Source organism: Oncorhynchus keta, chromosome 23 (genome assembly GCF_023373465.1).
Source record: "Oncorhynchus keta strain PuntledgeMale-10-30-2019 chromosome 23, Oket_V2, whole genome shotgun sequence".
Taxonomy (NCBI): domain Eukaryota; kingdom Metazoa; phylum Chordata; class Actinopteri; order Salmoniformes; family Salmonidae; genus Oncorhynchus; species Oncorhynchus keta.
In genome coordinates, this window is record NC_068443.1 from 25,063,618 (window position 1) to 25,080,242 (window position 16,625).

The 16,625-nt window shown below is 41.4% G+C and overlaps 1 protein-coding gene across 2 annotated transcripts in view; it reads right to left on the minus strand.

Annotated features, from left to right (window-relative positions):
- LOC118402043 (potassium voltage-gated channel subfamily H member 6-like) overlaps positions 1-16,625 on the minus strand; it is a 60,627-nt gene that overhangs the window by 40,222 nt on the left and 3,780 nt on the right. The window lies entirely within an intron of this gene.

The window sequence follows — 16,625 nt, forward strand, 5'->3', positions numbered from 1 at the left end:
GATTTTTAATGGAATATCTACATAGGCATACAGAGGCCCATTATCAGCAACCATCACTCCTGTTTTCCAATGGCACGTTGTGTTAGCTAATCCAAGTTCATAATTTTAAAAGGCTAATTGATCATTAGAAAACCCTTTTGCAATTATGTTAGCACAGCTGACTGTTGGTCTGATTAAAGAAGCAATAAAACTGGCCTTCTTTAGACTAGTTGAGTATCTGGAGCATCAGCATTTGTGGGTTCGATTACAGGCTCAAAATGGCCAGAAACAAAGACTTTCCACTGAAACTCGTCAGTCTATTCTTGTTCTGCGAAATGAAGGTTATTCTAACGTGAGAAACTACCACGATCTCATTCAACGTTGTGTATCTTCACAGAACAGCGCAAACTGGCTCTAACCAGAACAGATAGAAGAGTGGAAGGCCCCGGTGCACAACTGAGCAAGAGGACAAGTACATTAGAGTCTCTAGTTTGGAAACAGATGCCTCACAAGTCCTCAACTGGCAGCTTCATTAAATGGTACCCGCAAAACACCAGTCTGAACGTCAGCAGTGAAGAAGCGACTCCGGGATGCTGGCCTTCTAGACAGAGTTGCAAAGAAAAATTATATATTAAATATTCACAAAACCAAATTCATCACAAATGTGGACACTGGATTGGATCATTGACAGGGTACTAATGATTGATACTAGGTGTGGATACTGTTCATTAAAGACCTCCAGTGATATTTGAACTTTTCCTGTTGAAAAGCGATAAACCAAGTATAAATACAGTAAAGCACACACACACTAAAGGGTATCAAAAATTTGTTTTGAGAAAAATAATGTTTTTTAGACAACTGCAAACTTCAAGGAGTAGAGCATTCAAGGAGTTCGTCTGTTGGTGCCCGCTGAGGTCATCGGCCTTGAGGAACACTAGAGGAGCAATAGAGAGCAAAAGAGGAACCCCTCCTCCCCATGTCATGAGGCACCTGAACCACCTATTGAAATGCCACTTGTGCCTTTTGTTAAGTAAACAAGTGTTAAATGAGGTGAAAATGAGAGTAGGACTTTAAGGATTTGCCAGAATAGAGCTGGCTGTGGTCCTGGTCAAAAGTAATGCAGTATCTAGGGCATAGGATGCCATTTGGGATGTACACTATCTATTAGAGTTAATGAGCCTTGGGGATAATTGGACAATTAATGCTAATAAAACACTGATTCTGCTCTCAGGGGAGAATCACCTTATTATCTGTGGAAGGAAGTCATCATTGTTCTCACTGAGGAGAATTAGAGATAGACACTAGGACGTGGGCCCTATTGGAAATAAGAAGTCCTCATCAATGTGAAGCCCCTAAAACAACAATTACTTTGTGTGAGGTTCTCTATTGAATACCTAAGAAAAGGAAAACAAGAATTCTTCTAAAACAGATTTTAAGACAGATCCACCTTTGGCCCATCAACACAATCCCAATGAAACACTGTTTCACTTCAACAATAGTCAAACAGTTAGATTTAGTTTGGATTCCGAGGATACCTTTGACCTGCTAAAAATAAAGCACCAATGACCACTGAGCCAATCATTCATTCAGAAATATACAGTTATTTTAGAGCCCAAAAATAATCCCACCATTGAAATTTGGCTTTACGTGTCAAGTGAACACACATCTATGAAAAGTTAGACATGACTAATGTACACTCATAATAGCCATTCACAACGCCCTGTAAGTCATCATCACTCTACCTAATAATAACCTTAGGAGTCAGCCAATAATAGATCAGTGAGATTTACAGTGTGTGGGGTCATTCCTCACCCATAGAATATTAATCTGGTTGGTGTGAGTGTCTTACGTTTAGCCTTCCACAGTATCTTTCTAACATCACACTTTACACATCTCTGATGTTATTGATCTGCATTATATTTTACTACACACAACATCAATTCAGGGCTGGGGATGTCAGAATTACCAGATAACCATGTAACCAACGGTCATTAAAATAAAATAACTGTCATAACCGTTTAAATCAGTGGAGGCTCCTCAGAGGAGGAAGGGGAGGACCATCCTACTCAGTGAATTTCAGAAAAATGTAAATAGTAAAACATAGAAAGTGATCCTTTTTAGATAAAACTATACTAAATATATTCACGTCACCAAATAATTTATTAAAACACACTGTTTGCAATGACGGTCTATGGTAGCCTCAGAATCACTCTGTAAGGTAGCACCATAGTGTAACCGGAGGATAGCTAGCTTCTGTCCTCCTCAGCGTACATTGACTTCAATACAAAACCTAGGAGGCTCATGGTTCTCACCCCCTTTCCATAGACTTGCACAGTAATTATGACAACTTCCGGAGGATGTCCTCCAACCTATCAGAGCTCTTGCAGCATCAATTGACATGTTGTCCACCTAATCAAACGATCAGAGAATTAATCTAGTCCTGAAAGCATAAACTACAGCTAGCTAACACTGCAGTGTATAAAATGTGGTGAGTAGTTGACTCAAAGAGAGCGAAAGACAATAGTTGAATAGTTTTGAACAAATTAATTTCTTTCAAAATGAAAGAGAAGCAAGAGAGAGATTTAATAGTATATATTTTTTTACTTTCACTTACTTAGCTAGCGTCGAATGCAGCTAGCTAGTTTAGCCTATTCAAACACCTGGCTCAAACATAGTATCATTCTATGTTAGCTAGCTGGCGATGGCTATCCAACACTGGAATTCTTCCAAGTCATGGTAAGCTTTTGGTTTTATTCATTTATTGCCCGCTGGTGTAACTGCCAAATTGCTTGCTGCTGACTGTACACCGTACTGCATGACTGTAACGATTTACTTAAAGCGTTAGTTCTAGTAGCTACAGTGCATTCGGAAATTATTCAGACCCCTTGACTTTTTACACATTTTGTTACTTTACAGCCACCAAGACTCTTCTTAGGGCAATCGGGGGAGAAGGGCCATGGTCAGGGAGGTGACCAAGAACCCGATGGTCACTCTGACAGAGCTCCAGAGTTCCACTGTGGAGATCGGAGAACCTTCCAGAAGGACAACCATCTCTGCAGCACTCCACCAATCAGGCCTTTATGGTAGAGTGGCCAGATGGAAGCCAGCCCTCAGTAAAAGGCACATGACAGCCTGCTTGGAGTTTGCCAAAAGGCACCTAAAGGACTCCCAGACCATGAAAAACAAGATTCTCTGATGAAACCAAGATTGAACTCTTTGGCCTGACTGCCAAGCGGCACATCTGGAGGAAACCAGGCACCGTTCATCACCTGGCCAATACCATCCCTACGGTGAAGCATGGTGGTAGCATCATACTGTGGGAATGTTTTTCAGCGGTGGGGACTGGGAGACTAGATGGGATCAAGGGAAAGATGAACGGAGCAAAGTACAGAGAGATCCTTGATCCCTGCTCCAGAGCGGTTAGCACCTCCGACTGGAGCGAAGGTTCACCTTTCAACGGTACAAAGACCCTAAGCACACAGCCAAGACAACGCAGGAGCGGCTTCGGGACAAGTCTCTGAATGTCCTTGAGTGGCCTAGCCAGAGCCCGGACTTGAACCCGATTGAACATCTCTGGAGAGACCTGAGAATAGCTGTGCAGCGACACTCTCCCTCCAACCTGACAGAGCTTGAGAGGATCTGCAGAGAAGAATGGGAGAAACTCCCCAAATACAGGTGTGCCAAGCTTACGCTACGTTATACCCAAGAAGACTCGCGGGTAAAGGGTAAAAGGTCTGAAAACTTATGTAAATATGATGTTTCAGTTTTAGATTTTTTTATACATTTGCAAAAAATTGGAAAAAAAACAATTCAATCAATTTTAGAATAAGGCAGTAACATAACAAAATGTGTAAAAAGTGAAGGGGTCTGATTTATTTCCTAGTGTATAAAATTGAGCACCAAGCAATGCAATCTCCATAGACAAACATTGTCCGTAGAATGGCATTACTGAATCTCATTGATTTTCAACCTTCAGCGTCATAGGATGCCACTTTCCTTCAAATTTCTGCCCTGCAAGAACTGCCCCAGTCAACTGTAAGTGTTGTTATTGTGAAGGGGAAATGTCTAGGAGCAACAACTGTTCAGCCGCGAGGATGTAGGCAACACAAGCTCACAGTACAGGACAGCCGAGTGGTCATTCCACATATTTTCCCCAATTTCGCACTAATGCAATTCCACAAAATATACAACATGCATAGCAGCAGATTAGCAAAAAATGTAATAGCACATTATTCAAACATATTGTCGCATAGAAGCCTTTAGCCTAGCGTATTTATTTCACACAAAGTCGCAATAAATTCAAAGCACGCGCATAATTGACACTGCCGGACTGTACACACAACCCGAATGCAGTTAATAAACTCTACAGGAAACCTCTACAGTATAGCCTATAAAATAACATTTACCTCTTTGAGCTGTTATTGTGACTCTTCAGACAGTCACACATTTTATAGGACAATGCACAATTCACTTCATAGGCATCTAAGTCACAGACATGAAGTCTGTGAGGAGAGCCAGCTCTCCTGTCCTAGATTCAAGGCTATTTCCCTATCCAATCCCAAAACCACTGAAACCCAAAATGCAGATTCCTGTCTCACATGAAAATTCCTAACTTTATTCTGTAATCCATAGGTTGCAATGCATTATCAAAGCACGTCTCTCGCCTATGCATGTCAAAACACGATACCTTCCCACTAGGCACAGACATCAGTTCAACATTTATTCCACGTTGGTTCAATGTAATTTACATTTACATTACATTTAAGTCATTTAGCAGACGCTCTTATCCAGAGCGACTTACAAATTGGTGCATTCACCTTATGACATCCAGTGGAACAGCCACTTTACAATAGTGCATCTAAATCTTTTAAGGGGGGTGAGAAGGATTACTTTATCCTATCCTAGGTATTCCTTAAAGAGGTGGGGTTTCAGGTGTCTCCGGAAGGTGGTGATTGACTCCGCTGTCCTGGCGTCGTGAGGGAGTGTGTTCCACCATTGGGGAGCCAGAGCAGCGAACAGTTTTGACTGGGCTGAGCGGGAACTGTACTTCCTCAGTGGTAGGGAGGCGAGCAGGCCAGAGGTGGATGAACGCAGTGCCATTGTTTGGGTGTAGGGCCTGATCAGAGCCTGGAGGTACTGAGGTGCCGTTCCCCTCACAGCTCCGTAGGCAAGCACCATGGTCTTGTAGCGGATGCGAGCTTCAACTGGAAGCCAGTGGAGAGAGCGGAGGAGTGGGGTGACGTTTCATTCAATTTCATTGAAATGCCATGTGAACAACGTTGTTTACACCAGTGTGTGCCCAGTGGGTTGATATTTAAACTATTTCCACTCTTCATCTACAGTATCTGTATAATCATCAGCTAGATTTTGCCAAATATAGGAGGTATTCTGTCTCGAGGTGCGCTTTGTGTGTCCTGAGCGTGCTTTGTGTCGAGATAACCTGCTGCTGGAATGCGCTGAATTAATAGAGGAATGTGATATCGCTCTGAATTTATGAACGGCCTGTCTCGCAATTCACAACAATGTCATTCGTGAGAAAATATAGTTTCTATATCATTACTAAATATCAGTTGAATTTGCTCTGAAATCTTTACATAGTGGCGCGGCCAAGCCGACAAAGTGGCACAGCACCCATCTCGAGAGAGCTGACGCTTAAACCGATTAGTAAAAACCTAATACTGACCATTACCTTAACCAAACCCTCAACCCTGACCCTAACCCTAATTTTATAAATTCTGAAATGAAATATAGATTTGGGCGTGTGTCTTTATAGCCATCGAGAATTGAACCTCTGCATTTTTTAAGCTTCGACTCTGCCATTGAACATGACTCAACACAACCGCAACACAGGCAGTATAGCAGCTTTCACTGATTTAAAAGGAAGCATTCCCTCCCTGTCTGATGGTAATGCCGGATGCCCCCCTGGCTGTAGTGTAGCAGAGCCGTGATTTGGGGAGAACCCTGGCATTGTGACCATATTGGTTTTAAATGGGCACTTCCGATTTTTGCGGGATAAATATGAATTATTTTCGGTATTGAACCTTGGTGGATTTTCAGGAAAATATTAATCCCTACTCTCTATATGTCTATGCAACTTTATTTTGTTTTACACAAAATGGTCTCAAACGTTTAAAAACACCCCCCACGGCATTCAGCGTGTTTATTATGAAGCTGAATGTCAAAACGGTCAAGTGAACCAAAGAGAGTAATTAAGGGGAGAGACTGGGGAGCTCAGCTCATCATCAGAACTAAATCTAAAAAGGTCTCCCAGGCCTCCCCCCCCCGCTCTCCCTCCCTTCCGCAGGTCTTGGAATGGGAGTGAGGTTCTAGAATTAGGACGGGACAAAATCGGGCAGTATAGGAATAGTTATAAACTGTGTGTAGGCCAAATATAGTTTACTTAATAAACATCAGAGCGATTTCTGCATATTGCACCTTTAATGAAACACATTTTCCACTAGGGTGGCTAATGCTACTTGAGCCAATCAGGTTGCAGCAGTCTTTGTATTGCAGTTAACAGATGCTTGGTCCAGAAAGACAATTTCCCTATGTAACAGTATTGCTTCCATCCCTTTCCTCGCCCCTACCTGGGCTCGAACCAGGGACTCTCTGCACACATCGACAAGGAGAACATAGCGCCACAGCAAGGGGAACAATTTCTTCAAGGTCTCAGAGCGAGTGACGTCACCAATTGAAACGCTATTAGCTGGCACCACGCTAACCATTTCACATCGGTCACACTCACCCCCCTTTTGACCTCGTCCTTTTCCGCAGCAACCAGTGATCCGGGTCACGGCACCAATGTAACAGTATAGCTTCCATTCCTGCCTGGGCTTGAACAAGGGATACTCTGCACACATTAATGACAGCCACCCTCGAAGCATCGTTACCCATCGCGCCACAAAAGCCGCAAGGGGAACAACAACTTCAAGGTCTCAGAGCGAGTGACGTCACCAATTGAAACGCTATTAGCGCGCACCAAGCTGACTAGCTAGCCAATTCACATCGGTTACACATACACTGCCACATAGAGAAGTCAGATTTGAAAATTCCTAATAACACATCAACTTTGTGCACAAAATGTCCATTCAATTATTCAAATAATTGTTGCAGAGGCAGATTATTTTACATTTGTATTATTCATCCAATGTCTGCCATGTTTTTGGATGATGTGATGATGTCGTCGCTGCCCGAGCTGCTCCCGGTGCACACTGTGTGCTAGTGTGCATATGATGTTGGTCTGTATAAACCGGATGCAACCTGAATATAGACGGTCCATGAATCGGCGTATGCGAATGTGAATAGAACAACGGGTAGACATCGTGGATGCAGTCTCCAGCTCTTATTATACCTCAGTAGTGTATAGCCAGCTGCATACTTGTCTTTCGGTCTCTCTTTATGTAGTGATGTGTGTTTTGTCCTACATTTTTAATCCTAGCCCCTGTCCCTGCAGGATGCCTTTGGTAGGCCGTCATTGTAAATAAGAATTTGTTCTTAACTGACTTGCCTAGTTAAATAAAGGTCAAATAAAACATATCAAAATTCAGTCCAGTTGGACACAGATGACATAATAGGAATAATAGTGTCACCAGCCAGCCGGTTGGGCTAGTGGAAACCCCCTGAGCAGGGGACAAACAGAGGAGCACTTAACAGAGGAAGTTATTTCAGATTACTACAAGTACACATGGGCATGGGACAGGGCTGATTTTAATCGGGACGGGACAGGAAAGTTCTGGGGTTATAGAACTGTTGCAGGATCGAGACAGCACGGAAAAGTTTTGACAGGACAAGACAGGAATGAATTTTCACTCCTGTGTCAACCTCTAATTCGGTATATCAGTCACCGGTATTCAACCATAGTGAGAACCCCTCTGATCGTTACAAAATAATGGTATTTCTAATAGCTAACCTTAGAGTTAAGAAGAGATAGTCATTGAAACTACACTCTTTTCAAGAAGAAAATAACTGTACACTTAACACTAAAAGTAGTTTTGATATTGCAGTACGTTGAACTGTGACATTAGCCATAGTAGTAAAAAACAGTCGTTTCCCAAATCGGACATCCGAGATTGGTTTATTTCAGTGACAAGCGAGTATTACAGAACCCCAGTTTAGAGTAGATACTGTTTTTCCCATTACAGAGGGACAATTTCATTACCCCATGCCCAGACGTAGTAATAAACGACTTACACTGCGGCCTGTGGCAGAAATTGCACTGCAGATTTATAATATATCCTGCTCTGGTCCTACTGTATGCATCTGTCAACGTATGACGTCAAAGAAATATCACTGAATCGTGACTTGTTTTGAAGGATAACTTCAGGAAGGCTGTAGGCTACAGTATGTCTGGAAATTTCTAAATATTTTCAACTAATAAAATGCATACCAATACACCAATTCACAGGATAGCATGAAGAACTCACTCTATGAGATATGTTTATACAACAACCTTTTTAAAATTTTGTCAAATTTATTTTACCTCCTTTTCTCCGCAATTTCGTGGTATCCAATTGTTAGTAGTTACAACTCTCATGCGGGCTCGGGAGAGACAAACCCAACCCAAGCCAACCAAGCCGCACTGCTTCTTAACACAGCGCGCATCCAACCCGGAAGCCAGCCGCAACAATGTGTCAGAGGAAACACTGTGCACTGGTGACCTGGTTAGCACGCACTGTGCCCAGCCCACCACAGGAGTCACTACTAGTGCGCAATGAGACAAAGATATCCCTACCAGTCAAGTCCTCCCTAACGCTAGGCCAATTGTGCGTCTCCCCATGGACCTCCCGGTTGCGGCCGGCTGCAACCCAGAGTCCCTGTTAGCACAGCTAGCACTGCGAAGCAGTGCACTAGACCACTGCGCCACCCGGGAGGGACTACAACATCCTTCTTAAGACAATAACAGTATAAATATATTTTGGGATGTGTAATATGTCCATAGCATTCTGATTTAGACCCGAAACAGGATCTCATTAAGTTCTGTTTAGTTGTGGTCATATGATATATGACACACGTTATTATCCTCATGGGGGCTTCCATCTCATACAGTAGCTAAAGAAATTGTAAGTAAGTAGTCTTAGCTTGTGCGAGCCAGAACAACTAATAGGGCAGGAGCCTATCTCCTGTTTCTGTAGCATGAGGCAGCTTGACGTACAAGTACATTCCCTGGACAGGTCCCTAGTCTATCGCAGGGCCTTACCCCAAATCTATCTCCTTAATGCTGAGTGCCAAGCGGATACGCATCAGGTCCCATTTTTTTTATGTCTTTCATATGACTCGTCGAGGGATTGAACTCACAACTTTCAAAAAACATACTTTTATCCAGAGCAAGCAGGGTTAAGTGCCTTGCTCAAGGGAACATGGACAGACTTTCCACCAGGTTTGGGGTTCAAACCAGCAACCTTCCAGTTACTGGCCCAACACTCTTAATTAACCGCTAGGCTACCCGTCACTGACACTCCAGCCACAAGTCCACTGAGTTGGTCAGCTGAAACAATATATGTAGGAAAAAACTATAACAACTATAACTATAAAACTATAACAAAAGTGATAGGAGGGCAAAAAAATGTAATAAGATATTAATGCAGAACAGTTTTAATATTACTGTATATGACAGAGGAATTTACAGTCTGATGTGAAGGAGGGTGATAGGAATGTTTCTAAAGAAAATTCTCATGAAGAAAATCCAGTATATCATATATCTCAACACACATGATATCAATTCAGGCAAATGCTCTCTCTGTACTGTATAGCCAATAGACTTTTCCAAGACAAGTGTGCTACTCTTAGCATAACTATAGTTTTCATTTTAAGATTGTGTGTCTCTAATGTCCATGCTAATGTTTTAGATATATGTACATTGTAATGTATTTTTGTCTGTGGTCTTTTTCATTATGTCACGGACCCCAGGAAGACTAGCTGTCGCCATTGTCGTCGGCTAATGGGGATCCTTATAAAAATCAAATTACTTAATGAGTTGAATGATCTGGTTTTAGTACAGGACATCATGATAACCAAGTCTTTAAATATGGATTATTGACTATGGTGATCCTACAGGAAAAGAGTGAAAGAGCCACAGTAACTCATTTCCTGTAATAATCACCAGCTTGGCTTGGCCCTATCCCCATTTAACAGGATTTAGCATTTATCTTCCACTCTTAAACCAGATTAAGGTGCCATAATAATGACCCAAATAGAATTCATTACTCTCTTCCAAGTCTTCTGCTCTAATGCTAATAATGAGAGGATGGAATCTTCAGGAGTTCCAGTCCCAAATCTCTGTCTCGTGGATGGAAGGCAGCCAAAAGACATGGTGCTCCCAAATTGAAAAGCCAATTACACACAAACCACAGGAGAGATAGACGACCAGTGTAACGTGCCAGTGTGTCCTTGTGCTTCATGTGGTGCCTCACACAGAGAAGCAACTAGGGAGGCATTACTACCATATCAATGTGATTTAGCTGGGGGGTTGTGTAGGCACTGAAGCCCAACTATAGTTACACTTCAGTACAGCTAACGAGACACTAAATATTGACTCAACATAGGATGTCAATGGAAATGATTTATCCTCTCTCTATGTACATTTGAAGTCAGAAGTTTACATACACATTAGCCAAATACATTTAAACTCAGTTTTTTTTACAATTCCTGACATTTAATCCTAGTAAAAATTCCCTGTTTTAGGTCAGTTTGGATCACCACTTTATTTCAAGAATGTGAAATGTCAGAATAATAGTAGAGAGAATGATTTATTTGAGGTTTTATTTCTTTCATCACATTCCCAGTGGGTCAGAAGTTTACATACACTAAATTAGTATTTGGAAGCATTTGGGTAGCCTTCCACAAGCTTCCCACAATAAGTTGGGTGACTTTTGGCCCATTCCTCCTGACAGAGCTGGTGTAACTGGGTCAGGTTTGTAGGCCTCCTTGCTCGCACACCCTTTTTCAGTTCTGCCCACACATTTTCTATAGGATTGGTCAGAGCTTTGAGATGTCCACTCCAATACCTTGACTTTGTTGTCCTTAAGCCATTTTTCCACAACTTTGGAAGTATGCTTGGGGTCATTGTCCATTTGGAAGACCCATTTGCGACCAAGCTTTAATTTCCTGACTGATGTCTTGAGATGTTGCTTCAATATATCCACGTAATTTTCCATCCTCATGATGCCATCAGTGTTGGGAAGTGCACCAGTCCCTCCTGCAGCAAAGAACTCCCACAACACGATGCTGCCACCCCCATGCTTCACGGTTGGGATGGTGTTCTTCGGCTTGCAAGCCTCCCCCTTTTTCCTCCAAACATAACGATGGTCATTATGGCCAAACTATTTTTGTTTAATCTAACCAGAGGACATTTCTCCAAAAAGTACGATCTTTGTCCCCAGGTGCAGTTGCAAACCGTATTCTGGCTTTTGTATGGGGGTTTTGGAGCAGTGGCTTCTTGCTTGCTGAGCAGCAGTTCAGGTTATGTCGATATAGGACTTGTTTTACTGTGGATAATATAGATACTTTTGTACCTGTTTCCTCCAGCATCTTCACAGGGTCATTTGCTGTTGTTCTGGGATTGATTTGCACTTTTTACACCAAAGTACATTCATCTCTGGGAGACAGAATGTGCCTCCTTCCTGAGTGGTATGACGGCTGCATGGTCCCATGGTGTTTATACTTGCGTACTATTGTTTGTACAGATGAACGTGGTACCTTCAGGCATTTGAAAATTGCTCCCAAGGATGAACCAGACTTGTGGAGGTCTACAATTTTTTTCTGAGGTCTTATCTGATTTCTTTTGATTTTCCCATGAAGATAGGCCTTGAAATACATCCACAGGTACAACTCCAATTGACTCAAATGATGTCAATTAGCCTATCAGAAGCTTCTAAACCCATTACATCATTTTCTGTTATTTTCCAAGCTGTTCAAAGGCGCAGTCAACATAGTGTATGTAAACTTCTGACCCACTGGAATTGTGATACAGTGAATTATAAGTGAAATAATCTCTGTGTAAACAATTGTTGGAAAATGTACTTGTGTCATGCACAAAGAAGATGTCCTAACCGACATGCCAAAACTATAGTTTGTTAACAAGAAACTTGTGGAGTGGTTGAAAAACGAGTTTTAATGACTCCAACCTAAGTGTATGTAAATTTCCGACTTCAACTGTACACAATATACTATACACAGCTGTTTTGACTTTGAGCCCAGTTTGAAAGGACAATACATCCAATAATTTGCAGATTGCTTCCTTAAAAATACTCATCCCAGTACAGCGAGATGAGATGTCATCATATCCAAAGTTACCTTGAGCCTCAATCATCCTGGAAGAAAGCTTTACTGTGCTGTAACTTTACACTATCATATTTTAAAGCAGATTAAATTGGGCTTGTTCTACAATCCAAAGAGATTTAGGCAGCAGGGAGATGCTAACCTGAGCTTTGTTGTGATTGGGCCCAGAAGACAGCATTCACAAAATCCGGATACATTTTGGAATAATTCCCCTGTTAGTCCTCCGCAATGTAATTCACAACAAATTCAACATTAAGCTGCTGCGACATTCTTTACAGAAAAGAACAATCCAATTAGCACCCCCCCCCCCAAAAAAAAAAAAAAAAAACACCCAGTACATCTATCATTCACGGAGCATACTCTCAGGGGGTTAACTAGGATTAAACTGAGGATGTAGTGAACACCAAGGTTATCTCCATAGCCATTAGGGTATTCCAGCTATATTCTACAGTATTATCTACACCTTTAGCGAGGTCATTACTCCAATCCCCTCAAGGAGATCTCAGTCACTCAGGAACTCACTAAATGGGCACTGTATTCTGATCCTCAACATTATATGGCTCAAAGGTGTAAAATACATCAGTTGCCTGCAACTTTTAAATGCAAACACATTGCAGCGTTACCAGGTTTGACACTGATTTCCGGGGATTTCATTTCTGAGAATATGTTTACTGATTTGCGGCAGGTAGCCTAGTGGTTAGAGCATTGGGCCAGTAACTGAAAGGTTGCTAGATTGAATCCCTGAGCTGCCCCTGAACAAGGCAGTTAACCCACTGTTCCCAGGCCATCATTGTAAATAAGCATTTGTTCTTAACTGACTTGCCTAGTTAAATAAAAATGTTTGTCGTCAGTATATTTGAGTTCCTGGAATGAATTAATACTCTGGTGGGCAATTCACCTTTGTTTTAATAACCTCTCATGAGAGATGAACTGTGAGGACTGAGACACACTGTGCCAAATGTTTTCTTGTTTACAAAGACCATTTCAATCTAGTGAGAGTTTAGGTGTATTAGTAGGGTCTCTCACTGTGTATATGATGAGATCATCGATTCACCTACTTGCTTGAGAGCTTGGCTGGCTATGAACTCCCTGATCTTAACTAACGAATGAATGAATCCATTGCCTATGCATGCTGTGCCACTGTTATTAAATTTACCTCAGTCTACATTGACACAGACTGTTATGCAAAAGGATTTATAATTATGAATGTATTAATCTCTCATAAAATATGAACACCTACGTACGGTATAAGTCTCCAGCACACAAAAAGTTAAATCTGCCCTTTACATGATACAATACTGTCTCCCGCCCCCTGCTCTGCTCCTCCTAGCCTTGAAACAGACAGAGGGCATTGTGTGTTTTAGACTCTTATGCAACCATTCGAAAATCCAGGGGTTACCTTTGGGATTTGAGAGCCACAGTGAGTAATCGTCCTTCAAGCCATCCCCAGCTAGCACATTTGGTTCCTTGGAAGTTTTTGGTTTCACATTGGTCTGGGAACAAAGCCATATGTTTATTGACCGGTAAAAGTGAACGTTTTTTAAACGTTCTGACAACAGAAGTGAAAATATTGCCTGTTCCGCGAACATACATTTTTAGGTTGCAGGGAGGTTCTGAGAATGTTTTACTATGGTTCCCTGAAAGTTTTCCTGGGAGGTTTTATTAACGTTCTGAGAATGGAAATGATAGAACATTATTTAATTACCATCAAATAACCTGAGAACATTATAAATGTTGGGAATGTTGGGAATAAAATGTAAAGGTTATTTGGAGGTTAATAATAATAATATAATATATGCCATTTAGCGGACGCTTTTATCCAAAGCGACTTACAGTCATGTGTGCATACATTCTACGTATGGGTGGTCCCGGGAATCGAACCCACTACCCTGGCGTTACAAGCGCCATGCTCTACCAACTGAGCTTAAAACTTTCACTGAATGTTTCAATAAGACTTTTAATAACACTGTTAGCTTAGTTTGGGTTCACTTTTTTGAACTCCAAGCACAGATAGGACACATGGAAATGAATTTGCTTAAGCTGGGTGTTCACAAGTTTGGCCCCGATTTAGCTGTGCCAGACAGGTTTTGGAGATCGGAAACAAAATCCCCATGTCGTTGCCTACTCGGGGTAAGCAGCCGTTCCCAACTCTTGTTTAATGTGAGCGGATCAGAGACGCAATCTGAGGGCTACCAATCCGGTCTTTGTGCAGTCCCAGACGTCCAGATATTTTCAAACACTTGATTTTATCTGCACTAAATCTGCAATGCTCTTGTAGTGTGAGATATGCAGCGACAAGATTTGAGAACGGTGATCAGCAACAGCCAATTAGAGCTCTCCAGAGGAGGAGCTAGTGAGATGACATTGTATCACATCACCCAGAATGTGTAGTCTCGAGCAGGAGCAATGACCGGTACTAGTATGCGTTTGTACTTGCCATAGTGTCAAATCGTTACAGCTCTGACAAGCTATTTACACACAATGTTATTGAACTCAAAATGTATTGGCTAGATATTTCAACTCATTATGGCAAGCGTGAATGTCTGACTGAAAAGGCTGCTTTGAGACAATGCACATTCTAGCTATCTAGTCACATCACATCCTTGTTGTAATGAGACAGCGTTGTATCGAGAATCATCACGACCAAGTGAAGAATCTTTTAGTGTGTGATGGCCCGTCTGTGCCACTACGTTTTCAAGACAAAAAACAACAGGAAAGATGGTTGTTATGTGAGAGGCTCACCAATGTTAGGATTTTAAAAGTTGTGTTGTGTACACCTGGCATTAGGCATGCAAACACATTTATTTTATTGTGTCACAGCATCACTGAAATTTAAACCTATGATCTTCTGTTCTCTATTCATGGAATTAGTCCACTGCGCCACCAGGATGGAGCTAGCATGCCGTATTTTTTAAACTCACACAAAGCTGTTAATTTTTGTCTATTCAAACTGACCCCATTTTAACAAGCATTCATTAAGATCGAGTGTGGCCAATTAGTGGGCGTGGCCAACACACCTGAACACACTTAACAAGATAGAGGATAGAGAGTTCAGTTGACTCTGAGAACGGAATGTATGTTTTTAAATAATATTCTAAGACTGTTATTTAAATGTTACTTATGTTTTCTTGTGTTTTTTATTGTACCCTAAGCGGTTAGGAGCGCTGGTTTGAATCCCTGAGCAGACTAGGTGAAGAATTGGTCGATGTGCCCTTGAGCAAGGCACTTAACCCTAATTGCTCCTGTAAGTCGCTCTGGATAAGGGCGGCTGCTAAATGACTAAAATGTATTGTAAATATAAACATTGCTTTAAATTGATGAACCATGAGGAAAACTGTGGGAAACATTATGCTGAAGTACTGATATTCTCACAGAAGAACGTTTTTTCATAACATTATCAGAACAATTTGAGAACATTACTTTAAATAGAACCATGAATAAACCTGTAGGAAACGTTATGCTGAAGTATTGAAATTCCCACAGAAAAATGTTGTTTCATAACATTCTCTGAGCTATTGGAGAACATTCCCCATGTCAAACCATTTGGAGAACGTTCCTAGAACATTACAAAAAATGTAACCATGTTTGAACTTTTAGGAAACATTCTGTTTAAAGTAAAAAAACGTTATTTTGACAAGTTCCTTAAATGTGCTGAGAATGTCCCAAAGACAAGCAACTATCCTGCACCATAGGACAACCACGCTCCCACCAAGCTCTGAGAAACATATGGTTCACTGAATGTTATGAGTGAGCTGGGTCACAACTCATTGTCTTTTGTTACTATTGTTTTGATTACGCTATTCCCACCTGCCCTGTGTGTGTGTGTGTGTGTGTGTGTGTGTGTGTGTGCGCTGTGTTTCTGAGTGTAGGAAGCATCATGTCCATTTAGAGTACAGTGGAGAGGCATGAGGCAGGCACTGAAGAGAGCAATCAAGATGTCATAAAAACACTATCTATAGTTCATTGCTTTCCTATCTCTTCTTGTAATTGGCACAGCTGTGTGCTGGAACCTATGAGATAAATAATAGATTCACAAAAACACATGGACCATTTGGACATTGTGAGGGGAAATAGAATGTTCAATATGCACATCTCATTCTCCAGCTATATGGTCCAAAAAAACATCATTCATTTCTGTACCATCGTCAAGACAGTGTTATGTGGTCCTTATGACAGAGCATTTAAGTAAAGTGTTACTAAACTAGAATTAACCAATACCCAAAGCCTTTATAAGGATCTCATTATCTCAATAAAAGCATCTGGCATTACCTAAAAAGAAAGATTAAACACTGATGAATGAAATACTTTATAACCACTATTCCTATGTGTTTTTTACGTTTAAAAATAAAATGAGAGCCATGCTGAAGCCC